A 14,567-nucleotide genomic window follows, 5' to 3' on the forward strand; every position below is an offset into this window, starting at 1 on the left:
ACCTCCAGAAATGCTAAGCTCCCCGTTCTCACTACTTTTCAACTTAGTGCATTTGTCACCATATTAGCTTAACTTGGATGCTACAAGATTATGACGTGATAGTCTTTAATCAACTCCATTTGTCTCCTCTATCTCAAATTTAACTCTTTCTAGGTGAACATGTGTTGTAAGTTATGGTGGTCTATGAACATCTCACATTTAACCTCATAAAGGTAGTGTATCCAAATTTTTAAAGCGAAGACCACAGCTGCCAATTCCAAGTCATGCATGGGTTAGTTTTTCACATAAGGCTTTAGTTGTCTTGAAGCATAAGTAATCAAATTCTGATCCTACATCAACATGGCACCTAAACTAAAATGTGAGGCATCACAAAATATAATAAAATCCTTACCCTCGATAGGCAGTGTTAAAACTAGGGATAAAGTTAGCAAAGCTTTGAGCTTTTGAAATCTCTCCTCACACTTATCCTCTTATTTAAACAAAACTTCTTTGTAAGTTAAGTAGCTCATGTATAAAGCAATGGCAGCTAACCCTTTAACCTCATAAAACTATGGATTTCCATCATGGTCATTCGTCTAGACTAGTTCTTAATACACTCAACCTTTTTTGGATCTACCATAACCCTTTTTTTAAAAAGCTATGTACCCTAAGAAGGACACTGAAGAAAGCTAGAATTCGCACTTAGAGTACTTAGCATACAATTATTTCTCTTTGAACAACTTCAAAACAATATGCAAATGAGATTCATTCTTTTTTTCACTCTTAGCATAAGCAAGTGTATCATTAATAAAAATAATAACAAACAAATCCAAAATAGACTTAAACACTCTATTTTCAAAGCTAATGAAAGCAGTTGGGGCATTGGTCTAACCAAAAAGACATAACCAAAAACTCATAGTGCCTGTAATAAGTTTGGAAAGCAGTCTTTGTAATGTCTTCTATCCTGGTTTTTATTTGAAGATAAACAAAATTCAAATTGATCTTAGAGAATACTGTAACTCCCTTTAGCTAGTCAAATAGGTCATCTGTTCTGGGCAAAGAATACTTGTTATGAATGGTCACCTTATTCAACTGGACATAATCAATGCACATTTTCATACTACCATCTTTCTTCTTTACAAATAACACTGGTGCACTCCACGGAGAGACACTAGGGAAAATAAAGTCTTTTTCAAATAGTTTTTGTAATTGAAATTTCTACTCTCTCAACTTTGCCAGTGTCATATGGTATGGAGGAATAGAAATGACTCTAGTCTTCAGTTTCAAGTCTATACAAAAATTAATATCCTGATCTGGAGGAATACCTAAAAGATTATCTGGAAACACTTTTAGAAATTCACATACCACTGAAACTGATATTATAGAAGGTACTATAGACTTATCTTCCTAAAGATGGGCTAAAAATGTCCTATATCCCTTCTTTACTAATAGTTGGGCACGAATTGCGGACACAACCCTCAATTTTGATTAGTTTTAAATCCACCCTTCCACTCTAACTTTTTTTTCCTTGAGTATTGCTACAGTGATGGTTTTGGCATAACAATCAAGGACAATGTGATAAAGGGACAACCAACTCATTCCCAAAATAAATCAAATTCCTTTATGTCTAAAATGACTAAGTCTGATAGGGTCTTAAATCCCATGAATGTCACATAACATGCATGATAAACCTAATCAATACACACAACCACCCTAACTGGTGTAGACACATAAGTAAAAGCACCAACATATTCATAGTCTAAATCCCAAACCATAGCAAATTTCATAGATACATAAGAGAAGGTGAAACTAGGATCAAACAATACAAAATCTATTCGACCATGGATAAGAAAGTACCTGTGATCACCACATCAAAAGCTTCCACCTCAAGATAGGCCAAAACTACATTAAGATGTACTTTATCACTACTCTAACTATGACCCTAAGCTCCATGTCTGCCAACTTGTCCTCCACCTAGATTAGTCTAGTTGCCACCCTTAGCTTAGCCACCGCACCTACCTTACAAAAGTTCACTACTATTTTCTCCACTACCCCAACTTATGAACTAGAGCAATAGAAGTTGGTTGTTGAGTCAACTAGCTTGTAGATAAGAAATTAAGGCAGTACCTTCCCAAACTACCATATTTAAAGCATTTGGGTCCCAAAGTAGTCCTATAAACTAAAGAAGATGAATGTATATAGATATCAGCTTAGGAAGACTTATAACTAATCCCAGTCGAACCCCCTATATATACAAGTATAACTGAATGATAACGCTTAGAAGAACTACACCCCTTTGAGAAAGTACAACTGAATTGGCTTGAGGTTCAAGCCTTTTTATCTTATGTCTTTACCTCTTCCTATTTCTCAAGTTCTTTATCCTTTTTGGTTAATTCAATAATATCCTGAAAAGACTTACCACTCACTACCATAGATAAAGTAGCAAACTGAATCCTTAAATTCAAACCCTTTATAAAATACCTTATCTTCTCCTCCTACTAAGGTAATAAAATGTAGTGTATAGTGGTATAATGCATGAAACTTGGCCTCATAGGCCGCCACAAACATGTTACCCTAGTCCAACCTCAGAAATTCATTCTTCTTCTAGTTACGATAAGTACAGAGAACAAATTTCTCAAGGAATGTGTTTTAAAATTAAGACCAAGTAAGCAAAGGTAAGACAGACCTACACTCTACAAAATGAACTCCACCATTGCTTAACCTTATTTCGTAGCTAAAAGGAAACAAACTCCACCCCATACTTTTCAACATACCTATTTTGTGCAGACGTTCATGACAATCTATTAAGAACTCAGAAGTATCCACAAACATTAGACCTTGGAATATCAGGGGCTTCATATTTATAAATGTCATAACTTGAGACTACCCCTTAATCGTAATATGGTGCTTAGAGTCACAAGTGATCCCAAGCTAACCCCTGGACATTTATGACACTAAGAATACTGTATAAAATTGATTAAAATTGTATGGAAGCTAAACTAAATGATACATGAAAATAAAAAAGTATAACTATTAAAACAAAACATAGAAATCATTGAACATCAAATAAAATTGAATCTCTATTGTCTGTCTAAAAGTCTCTACTAAGACGAGTTGCTAGGACAAGCACTTAACTAATTGTAACCATCTAAAATTGGAATGGAAAAAAATAAAACACTAATAGTAGTCCTCGATTAATAAGGACTCAACAAAGTACTACTGCTGATGTAGTAGGAGATTATACTATGCGTGATCCAAATACTGAGCATCCGAATCTATATTATAAGAGAATATAGTGCAAAAGAAAATATATGATTAGGTCTTTGGATGTACTGAGTATGTAAGATAGGAAATAACTAACATAGGTTGAACATAATGAATCTAACATGGTAAATTGATGCAAGACCAAGTAATAAACATGTATTGTATGATAAAACGAATATCTAAATACATGGTTATACAAGTATCTGAATCTAAATTGTGGGTTGTAGAATGTAGGAGCTACTAATAATCGACATACCCCAATCAGTGCTAAGTGGTGTCCAGCTTGTAACTCTGACTAGAAGGTATGGTTGTGTCATAGTACTAGGACTTTGGGACTTCTACTAAAGGTCTCATCCTAACTAATGGGTAAGACTTTATACTTGTGTCCGCTCGGTGCTAAGTACTACTTCCAACTGAATGACACTGATAATTAGAATGCTTTATGAGAATAATAATATAAAGAACTAAACATAACTGCATTATCTGAGAGCATTCAAAAACATGTAAACTAAAGGATTTAACACTCATAAGTATATGCATTAAATCCTAGGTCATTGGGTTTTCATAACCCACCATCTCTGAAGAATAAAACTATTATGCCAAATTTCATAAACTGAGTAAATTTAAGAAATTTAATAACACGAGTCCAACAATCATAGATTTCACAATATAATTAGGATTTATGATTTGAATATGTATTGGTACTAAAATTCATGTTAAAACATGGGTTTATAATTCAATGAGATCAAGGAAAGAGAATATCAAGGAATTCATAACATTCATGAAACCTATGCTATAAGAAATGAATCAAAATAAGGAATTGAGTTAACTTTGAGACTCAATCAGTGAAAGGAAACTCAGTAATGAAATCTCACATACCTATATATCAAACCTTACAGAAATTTTTGAAATTGGGTACTAAAGTTGAACAATCCTAATTCTACCTTGGGAAAAGAGGGCTTAGGGTAATATTGACCCATATCTTAACCTTGAAATAACTTAAACAACATAGTTTTGATGTTAAAAGAGTGGAAAAAACTAATGTACCCTTTTAAATTTACAATTGAAATTCTTTTAAAAGGGATGTACAAGACTTTCCCATGATTGTGGTATCCACCTACGATTGTGGATAGTGTTCAAGGTTGGGATTTGGATTTGTGCTCTTTGAACTCCACCAGACAGTCCTTGGTATGATCCTGAGATCCACCTATGATCGTATGTTGGTTTGTAGATTGTACGTTCCAATCAAATTAATTTTGGAAGTCAAGATTGTATCTAAGATTGTGGTTTTTAACTATGGTTGTGGTTTCTCTCGTGGTTGGAAGGTATACTTGTCAACTTTCAGATGTTTAGGTTTGTTTCGATTAGATGGGAGCATTGTATGGTCATAGAATCTCCCCAATATCATACCTACTCTCGCAGTTTCTCACAGTTGGACAATGCTTCACTAAATTGGTGATAACGTTTTACTTCGATATCGTATTACTAAATGTGTTAGAAAGATAATTCAAATATATATTATCAGGTGGTTTTTGATCTTAAAAATACTTTATAATCTAGGAGTTATACTCATTTGAATTTGACTATAGGAAATTGTTCACAAGAAATCAATTGATAAGGAGGTTTTTGACTTGGCCATGCTCTAGGAGTTACTTGTGGCCTTAAAACATGTATAAATAACTTACCATACCACAACAACATGATGTTTGATTTTACATGTACTTGAATCATGATGTTAATCTTAGCTTGGATTTTTGGGGTGTTACAATAAACTTATAAAATAGACCACTCTCTTCATCAATAATTATTGGTCCAAGTAGTTGTTGGCGATACACCCCCCTTTCAGAGCCTAGATCCATCCTTGGTGCTATCTGTAAATAGAGCCGAGGTCGCATGTCAACCACTTGAAGATGTTCTACATTCAACAAAAAGAAGAGTATGGGTAGTATCTGTATATCAACAAGTATTGGTAAGCATCATGGGTTGACTAACTCAATGATTTAAAAGTAAACAAGCTAAGCAAATACTGGTAAGCATCACAAGTCAACTAACTCAACAATGTACAAGTAAGTAATCCAAACAAGAATAAAAGTGATCATAACAAAACTCATAATCAATGATTTTATTTAAATCAAGACAACATATACCATCACATAATTAAAACTAACAAGTTTACTTTCACATTCTTTCACCCTAAATCATTTTCACCAACAACTTATCATCATGTACAATTATCAATAGGTACCCTATACATATGTCTGAGTGTACGTATGCAATATTTGCATATCATTCCTTGCCCTTATCAACCTAATTATTAACAGAAAATCTTACCGACATGGTACCTAACACATTGTACCGCCGTGGTGCTCGACCCATTATTAAATTCGTACCAGTGTGGTACCCTACTCATTATCACATCACATCAACACAATGTGAATGAAATACACTGTAGTCATTAAATTATAAGTCATGAGAAGGCAATCATAGATGTCAAGTTCACGAATAAACACAAAGCTAGGGAAGTCTAAGTGATACAACAAAAGCATAGCCTACATCAACTCCTTTGATCAAAGTCACCTTTCAGCCACACTTTTTCCCTTTGGTTCTAGTTCAATTCATTCTTGATCTATACAACAAAAAGAATACACCATCATTTCAATAATTCATTCTCTTTTAATCGTTAGGGATCATAACCCATTGATTTTAGTCACAAATTTATCCTATTTCATCGTCTTAGGATTTTCTTATTATTTAAACCTCATGAATTTTATTTGAAGTATCATAAAAAAACCATAATTCTAGTTCCATTAGTGTTTTCTAACACCCTAGATTCATTATATACTGAATTCATAAACCATTTCATCATTTATTATTAATGTTCATAAACTAAAGTTAAACCCCAAAATCAACCATTAATCCATTTTGTAGTGATTTTCTAAGATTAAAGAAAGTGAATTCAAGTCTAAAACATAATTACTTACCTCCAAAGATGAACAACTCCAAAAACACTTTGAAAATTGCCTTCCCTAGAGCTCTATAGCCTTTTTTGAAAAAGTGGGATATGAAAATATTTTCTAGCTTTTAAAAAATTAAAATTTCACTGCACATTACATCTGCAGCGTATAATTGCTGCTACAATAGATAATTACTGCTGCAGTAGCTAAAATTTTAATGCAATGGTTTGCGTCCCTTTTCACAAAGGTTATCGTTATGGTTTCAATTGCATCGTAATGGTACCGTTATAGCAGTTACTTTTTCTACTACAGTGGTATGACGAAGAAATTCAGGAACCCTACTCAGTTTTTCTCATTTTACAACACACACTACAAAGTTTAAAATCACAAACCAACCCCTCCACAATAAATACTATAACCGGAGTTCTATAAATTCATTTCAGGTGCCAAAAGTTTTTATGACTTTCTATACTCATTTTCTATCTAGTAAACCTTAAATCTCACTAAAACAAACCATATTAATTCCAAATTTCATTTGGTTAGCATACTCTAAAAAATAAGCCAATCCTAGGCTAGCCATGAGTTTCTCAAAATTACTCTAAGGGAAGGTTAGGTGCAACTTTTGCCTCTCATTTTAGTGTAACAATATTTTGGGTCGTAACAGAATACCTTAGCAATATTCTCCCATTTATATTTAGGCATAGGAATTCTCTAAAGCAATACCGCAGGCCTTTATTATCATACTTTACCTGCTGGCAATTGAGATACTTGGACACATGCTCCACTATGTCTCTCTTCATCCCAAACCACCAATAAAGCTACCTCAAGTTACAGTATATTTTGGTTACACCTGGATGAGTAGAATAGTGTGAACCATGGGCTTCAGAAAGTACATCATAAATCAAGTCTCTAACTCAAGAAACACTTATCCCTCTATTAAAATGAATGCCCTGCCCGTGTCAAGAGTGGCATCCACCACTTCTCCAAGCACCTCTTATTTTAGAGTGCATTCAACTTCTTATCTTCAAATTATTGGGCCTTTATCAAGCCTAAAAATATTGAATTTGCCTCAACACTAGCCAACACCCCACCCTATATGAATTACCAAATTGCATGCACTATGATACACAAATTTGAAACTCTTTAGCCAAAAGTTGCTTGGACGCCCTCATAAAGAAAAAACTACCCATACTTATAGCCATCCGGCTCAATCTATCTACCACCACATTAGCCTTTCTCGAATGATACTAAATAGTTATATCATAAACTTTTTAGTAATTCCATCCATTTCCGCTACCATAGATTTAAATCTCTTTGAGTAGACACATGATGCAGGCTACGGTGGTCTGTGAAGACCTCACACTTGACACCATAAAGGTAGTGCCTCCAAATCTTTAGTGTAAACACCGCCATTGTCATCTCCAAATCATAAGTTAGGTAGTTTTTTTCATGAGGATTCCATTGCCTCGAAGATAGGCAATGACATATAAATCCTGCATTAACACAACACTCAATCCTAAAAGTGAAGCATCACAAAAAACTATAAAATCCTACCTTCAATCGGCAGAGAAAAAATAGGAGTAATGTATTGAGCCTTTGAAAGCTCTCCTCCCAATCATTCAAACAAACAAAGGGTACTTCTTTCTGAGTTTACCTTGCCAAGTGCAATGCTATAGATGTAAAGTTCTTGACAAATATGTGGTAGTAACTAGCAAAACCAAAAAACTCTTTACTTCAGTTACTGATATAGGCCTAACCCAATTCTTAATTACCTAAATCTTCTATGGATCTATCATCACCCCTTTTTTTGAAACTATGTACCCTAAGAGCACAACTGAGGACAACCAGAACTCACACTTCAAAAACTTAGCATACCACTTTTTCTTTTTTAGAATCGCAACACAATGTGAAGATGACATGCATGCTCCTCTTTATTATTGGAGTAAACTAAAATGTTATTAAAAAAATACAATAACAAAAGAATCTAAATATAACTTAAAGATACCATTCATCAAGCTCATAAAAGTTGCTAGCACATAGGTCAACCCAAAGGACATCACTAGAAACTCATAATGTCCATATCAGGTTCTAATGTAATTTTTGGTGTATCTTTTAGCCTAATTGTCAACTGATGATAGCCTGACTGCAAGTAAATATCAATTTTGGGAAACACCGTTGCACCCTATAACTGGTAAAACAAATTATCTATGTTAGCCAGAGAATATTTATTCCTGATGGTAATCTTATTCAAATGTCTATAATCAATCTGCATCCTCGTGCTAATATCCTTCTTCTTAACAAATAGGATCGGAGGACCCCAAGGTAAAGTATTTCGATGAATAAATCTCTTGTCGAGTAGTTTCTATAACTGAGTTTTGAGTTCCCTCAACTTTACTGGAGTCATTCGATAGGAAGGAATAGAAATAGGAAGAGTGCACGACTCTAAATCAATGAAAAAAATCAATATACCTATCTGAAGGCGTACTTGGTAAATCTAAAAGAAACACTTTCTGATATTCTTAAACCACCAAAATTGAGTCTATTGTAGGAAACCCCCCACTCGCATTCCAAAGGTAAGCTAAATATGTTGAACACCACTTTTCCACTAACTTCCTAGTCCGAACAAATGATATAATTTTTACCGATTTATCCGTATACACTTTCTCCCACTTTACATAATATAATTTTCATCGATTTGGCCTTAAGAAAGCATGATCGCGAGATAATCAGGTCATACCCAAAATTATATCACAGTCTGAAATATTCAAAATAATCAAATCTACCTAGGTTTAAAAACCCACACACAACATGGAGCAAGAACGATAAACACGGGTTACTACTACAAACTCACCAACCGGGGTAGACACATATACGGGTCAGTCAAGTACATCATGAACTAATTTAGACCCATAACAAACTTGATAGATACATAAGCATTGGTACACCCTGGATCAAATAACACAAAATTTATCTGGTCATAAAATAAAATGGTACCTATAATAACCGCATTAGAAGCTTCAGTATTAGTCTTTTCCAGTAAGGCATAACAGTGAACTTATTCATTAATCTGATCTAACTCCGTATGTGGTTGCGCTTCTCCCTTTACACCACCATTTCCTTGGCCACCTTGACCACCTTGTTGATTCCTCCATGCACCTTATGGATGACCCTTGTCGTTACCTCTTCCCCATCTATCTAGTAAAACTATAGCCTGAAACTGCTGCTTCATTTGACTATATACTAACTCAATGGACATTCCCTCTTTAAATAAGCAACAACACTATAATAATAACATCCCAATTGAAAGAAGGACGACTGGTAGAAGAGTAATAAGACCCTTGGCTCCTCATAACTTGCGTCTGGGAAGAGGCCTTAGCGGGACCTATAATAGAAGCTAGCAATACTGATAAATAAGGAGGGCTAGGTAGGCTTGCTGACTAGACCACCTAGAATAAGATCTACTAAAATTTACAACATTGTGGGACATCATAGCTGGCATCTTGGCATGACCGCTTGCGCGACCCTTTCTAACTTCTACACAAAATCCAAAACCTAATTGAACCCTTTCCTTACAAAAGTCATATGAACAGACAAACTTGAAGATCGTAATTCAAACCTTTGAAAAAAATCGAACCCTCTCCTCTTCAATAGTCAATAGTTGAGTAGCATAGTAAGATAAGGCACGAAACTTAGCCTCATACGTTGTAACTGGCATGCCACCCTACCCCAAAGATAAAAATTTATCTTTTTTACGATCATGAAGAGCTCAAGGCATATACTTCTTTAAGAAAAAAGTGTGAAACTAATCTCAAGTCAACGTAGGTAAGGTCGGTGATCGACATTCAACATACATAGATATGGAGATTGACTTCTCTACAAAGGACAACCTCTCATCCAACTTAATCAAATACCAATAAAGTATGTGAGACCCATCTAGAATATAGAGCATAACCTAGATACATGAAATACTAATGAATGGATGAAAAGTCTGAGGGCAATTCCAACTCATAAGCTACCTCCCCAATTATTAGAAGAATCTCAAATGGCCCAACATATTTAGGGTTGAGTTTGCCCCTCTTCCCGAACCTTGTCACACTCTTCAAGAGAGATACTCAGAGGATAACCCAATCACCAATCTCAAACTTCAAGGAACAAAGAAGGCGGTTAGCATAATCTTAACTCTAGGCTGCCCGAAGCCTATCCTAAATCACTCAAACACTATCCAAAGACCCGCAAAGCAAGTCTGTACAATCGAGTCTAGCCTCAGAAGTCTAAAACCAACTAATTGGCAATCAATAATGTCTATCATACAACACCTCAAAGGTGTCATATCAATACACGAATGGTAGTTATTATTATAAAAAACTCCTCTAAGGATAAATATTGTTCTCACTAACCTCCGAAGTCCATAACACATGCGCGGGCATATTCTCTAAGATTTGAATAGTATGCTCTAACTGACCATTGTTTTGGGGTTGTAAGTTATGATAAGGTCAACTTGAGTACCCAAATCCTCCTGATATATCCTCCAAGAAATAGAAGTAAACACCGAGCCTTATTCTGAAATAATAAAAACGGGTACCCTATGAAAACGAACTATTTCACGAACATAGATATGATCAAATCACTTGGCACTAAAGAAAATTTAATTAGGGACGAAATGAGCGAATTTGGTCATTCTATCTATGATATGAGTTCTGTCAAAAAAATGGGATATACGGGAAACCCACTCATGAAGTCTATAGTAATTCACTCCTGCTTCAACTTAAAAATAGGAAATCTCTCAATAAACCACCAAGCCTTAGATGCTCGGTCTTCACCTACTGATAACACAAGAAACAAGATACAAAGTCCTCTACATCCTTTTTTATGCCACCCCACCAATAATACTTCTTTAAATCACGATAAATTATGGTCGCCCTTGGATGAATGAAATATCTGAAGCAACGCATCTTCTCCAAAATCAATCTTACCCATCCACCAACTCTCGGTATACAAACTCATCCGCCAATCCTCAAAGTGCTATTAGAATCAAGAGATATTGCCTTAGCCTCGTCACTCAACACCTTATCTTGAATCACCCTTAAACTATCATTATCAACCGGTGAGCTTGAATCTTCTCTATCAAGGAAGATCTAGCATCAACAAAAGATAATACATGGTCGGGTGTTGAAATATCAAGCCTAACCATTTGATTAGCTAAATACTGAACCTCTAAGGCTAAAGGTCACTCATGAGTCAAGAGATGAGCAAAACTCCTCATAGTAGTCGTCTTCCAGCTCAAGGCATGCGCAACCGCATTAGCCTTACCCAAATGATAAAGAATAGTGAGATTATAATCCCTAAGCAACTTAAACCAACATCCCTGCGTCATATTAAGATCTCGCTGATTCGAGAAAATCTCACAAGGGACTCCATACAAGAAATGTCACCACAACTTCCACAAAAACACAATCGTGGCCAAATGTAAATCATGGGTTGGGTAATTCTTCTCGAGAGGTTTCAATTGACAAGAAGCATAGGCAATTGCCTTATCCTTCTGCAACAACATTGCACCCAAACCCACATCTGAAGCATTACAAAACACGGTAAGGCCTACGCTCTCATTGGGAAAAGTCAAGATTGGAGTCAAAGTCAACAACTCCTAAAACATGAAAAAGCTCGCCTCACAATCATCTGGCCACTGAAAAGTAACCTTCTTCTAAGTCAACTTGGTCACAGGACCCACAGTAGAAGAGAAACCTTCTACAAATAATAACCTGCCTAACATATAAAACTTCGAATATCAGTTGGAGAAGTAGGTTTAGGCAGTCGCGAATCATTATAATCTTGATCGGATCAACCATAATACCATTCTTAATCACCACATGACCTAAGAAAGAGATAGAATCCAACCAGAACTCACACTTGGAGAACTTGGAATATATTCGATCATATTTAGAAACGTTTAAAATGTAAAATAAAAGACAAATAGGAAAAATGAGTTTGCTAGTTCATAAGATGTATTTCCTAAACATTTTAAAAAAAAATGATAATCCTAAAAAGAACATATTAATTACCGGGAGATTCAAATCGAAAAAAAAATGAAATTATTTGACACTGCTGCTACTTCAACCGTATAAAACCTGCATAACCGTATAAAACTTGCATAAACCAAAAAGATGTAATCAATTACATTATTGATGCTGCAAAGTTAATCTGTCATAATATTAACCATGTACACTAACACATGAAAATGTTAACGCTGAAGACTTAATAAAGAAAATAAATAAATAAGGACCAATTCTTCAAGAACACATGCATGATATGAAAAAAAAAAAAAACTTTCAGTTTCAAGACTAATTACCCTATTCTCATACGTAGTTTCGAATGAACAATGCATGAAGATTAAAAAGACTTTGGAGACTCAACATACCTCTATTAATTCAATTTAATATAATAATTATTGTGTTAACGGGTTTCAATAAGAGAAAAGGAAAAGACACATAAATAGACATTATGATATTATCAAGAACGAATCACGTTCAAGGAAACGTTCATTATGAATTTAGAGATTCCACTTTTAATGAATTATATACTCTTTCTGTTTCTTATTAGTTGGTGCCTATAAACTTGCCACACCAATTAAGAAAAATATTTATTAGGGGTCTATTTTACTAAATTAGCCTTATTTATTATACTTTGAAAATATAAATTTGAATATATACAACTTGTTTAGTCATTTAATGATAAGAGTATTATTAAAATAACATATTAAAATTCTATTTAGTAATTTAATGATAATGGTATATTGAAGAACATATTAAAATTCTCTTAATTTCATCAATCGGACAATAAATTAAAATAAATATCTTTAGAAAGAAGGTCAATTAAAATGAATCGGAGAGAGTAATTTATTGAAAGATGAAACTTACTTCCTCTGTTTTGTTTTAGTTGACCCTCTTTCCAAAAATATTTATTTTAGTTTAGTTGTCCCTCTGATGAAATCAAGAGGATTTTATTATGTTCTTTCAACGCTATCTTTATCATTAAATGGTTAAACAAAATGTATGTACCAAGTTTATATTTTAAAAACATAATTAATAAGGTTAATTTGATAAAATAAACTCCTAATAAATATTTTCTGAAAGAGCGTGTCAAGTCTATAGGAGTCAACTAATGTGAAATAGAGAGAGTACTTTTTTTGTATAAAATATTGTAGGATTAATATTTAAGTGAGGAGTAAAAATGTAGTTCAATATTTGATGAACATTTTGGTAATTTAAGTTTTTCAACTTTTTAGTTCTCACTTTTAGAATAATATAGATATAGATATGGAAATCGAGCCAAAGGTAGTTGTTGGCCTGCATCCTATACTTGCATTTGTGTTGTTGGAAGGCTGGTTTCGGAAAGTTGTGAAATGATGCCACGTTAAAATTTAAATTTAAAATGTTACATCCTAACAAGTGGAGTGCATACATAAGTCACTTTAGAAATAGGGGCGACACCAACAGTCCGTATTTGGGTGTACTTCAGTTTTCCCCACAAGTTATTTTGATTCCATGGGTTATTGCATATAAGGGTCATGCCATAATATCCTGTCAGTGACACCCTAATAAAAATTGAACTTCACTTATAAAATTTAGAGGCGTATTCAGAATTTCGAGAAGATTAGTATACTATTATGAAAATATTCGAGAGCGGATTTACACATCTCTATAATACTTCATCCGTCCCAAATTACCCATCTCAAATTTTCTAATTTGATTTCCCATTTTATTTGTCTTTTTTCATTAATCAGAAAGAAAAAAAAGATTTTCTATGTTTTACCTTTTACATTTATTAATTTTTCTTCAAATTAAAATGTAAACATCATTTAATAGGGGTACTATGGTAAACTAATCATATTATTAATTATTTTTCTTAATCAATGTGTCATCTCAATTTGGGACGGATAATTTGGGACGGAGAGAGTACTATACTATATACTCCCTCCTTCCTATTTTACCTGTCCCAAATTTCCTTATTTGATGTCCCATTTTATTTGTCTTTTTTTACTTAACAAGACAAGATAATTTTTTTTTCCATTATATCCTTAGTATAATTGATTACTCCTTGTTATTAGCATTCTTGAAAAATGTTGAAAAGAGGAGTACCATTAAGAGTACACCATTAAGAATATAAATGGTGTTTTGGTATTAGTCATCCATCAATATTGGAACTAACAATAAGACACAATTAAAGGGGGCAAAATGATAAAGTTAGATTACCAATCATTATTTTCTTAATAGCTGTGTCATCCTAATTTGGGACGGGTAAAATGGGACGGAGGGAGTATGATTTAGGAAAGAGCATGGTTTCACGTGAACCAAGATACGTGCCTCTAAATAC

The sequence above is a fragment of the Capsicum annuum genome, chromosome 6 (genome assembly GCF_002878395.1).
Source record: "Capsicum annuum cultivar UCD-10X-F1 chromosome 6, UCD10Xv1.1, whole genome shotgun sequence".
Lineage (NCBI taxonomy): Eukaryota > Viridiplantae > Streptophyta > Magnoliopsida > Solanales > Solanaceae > Capsicum > Capsicum annuum.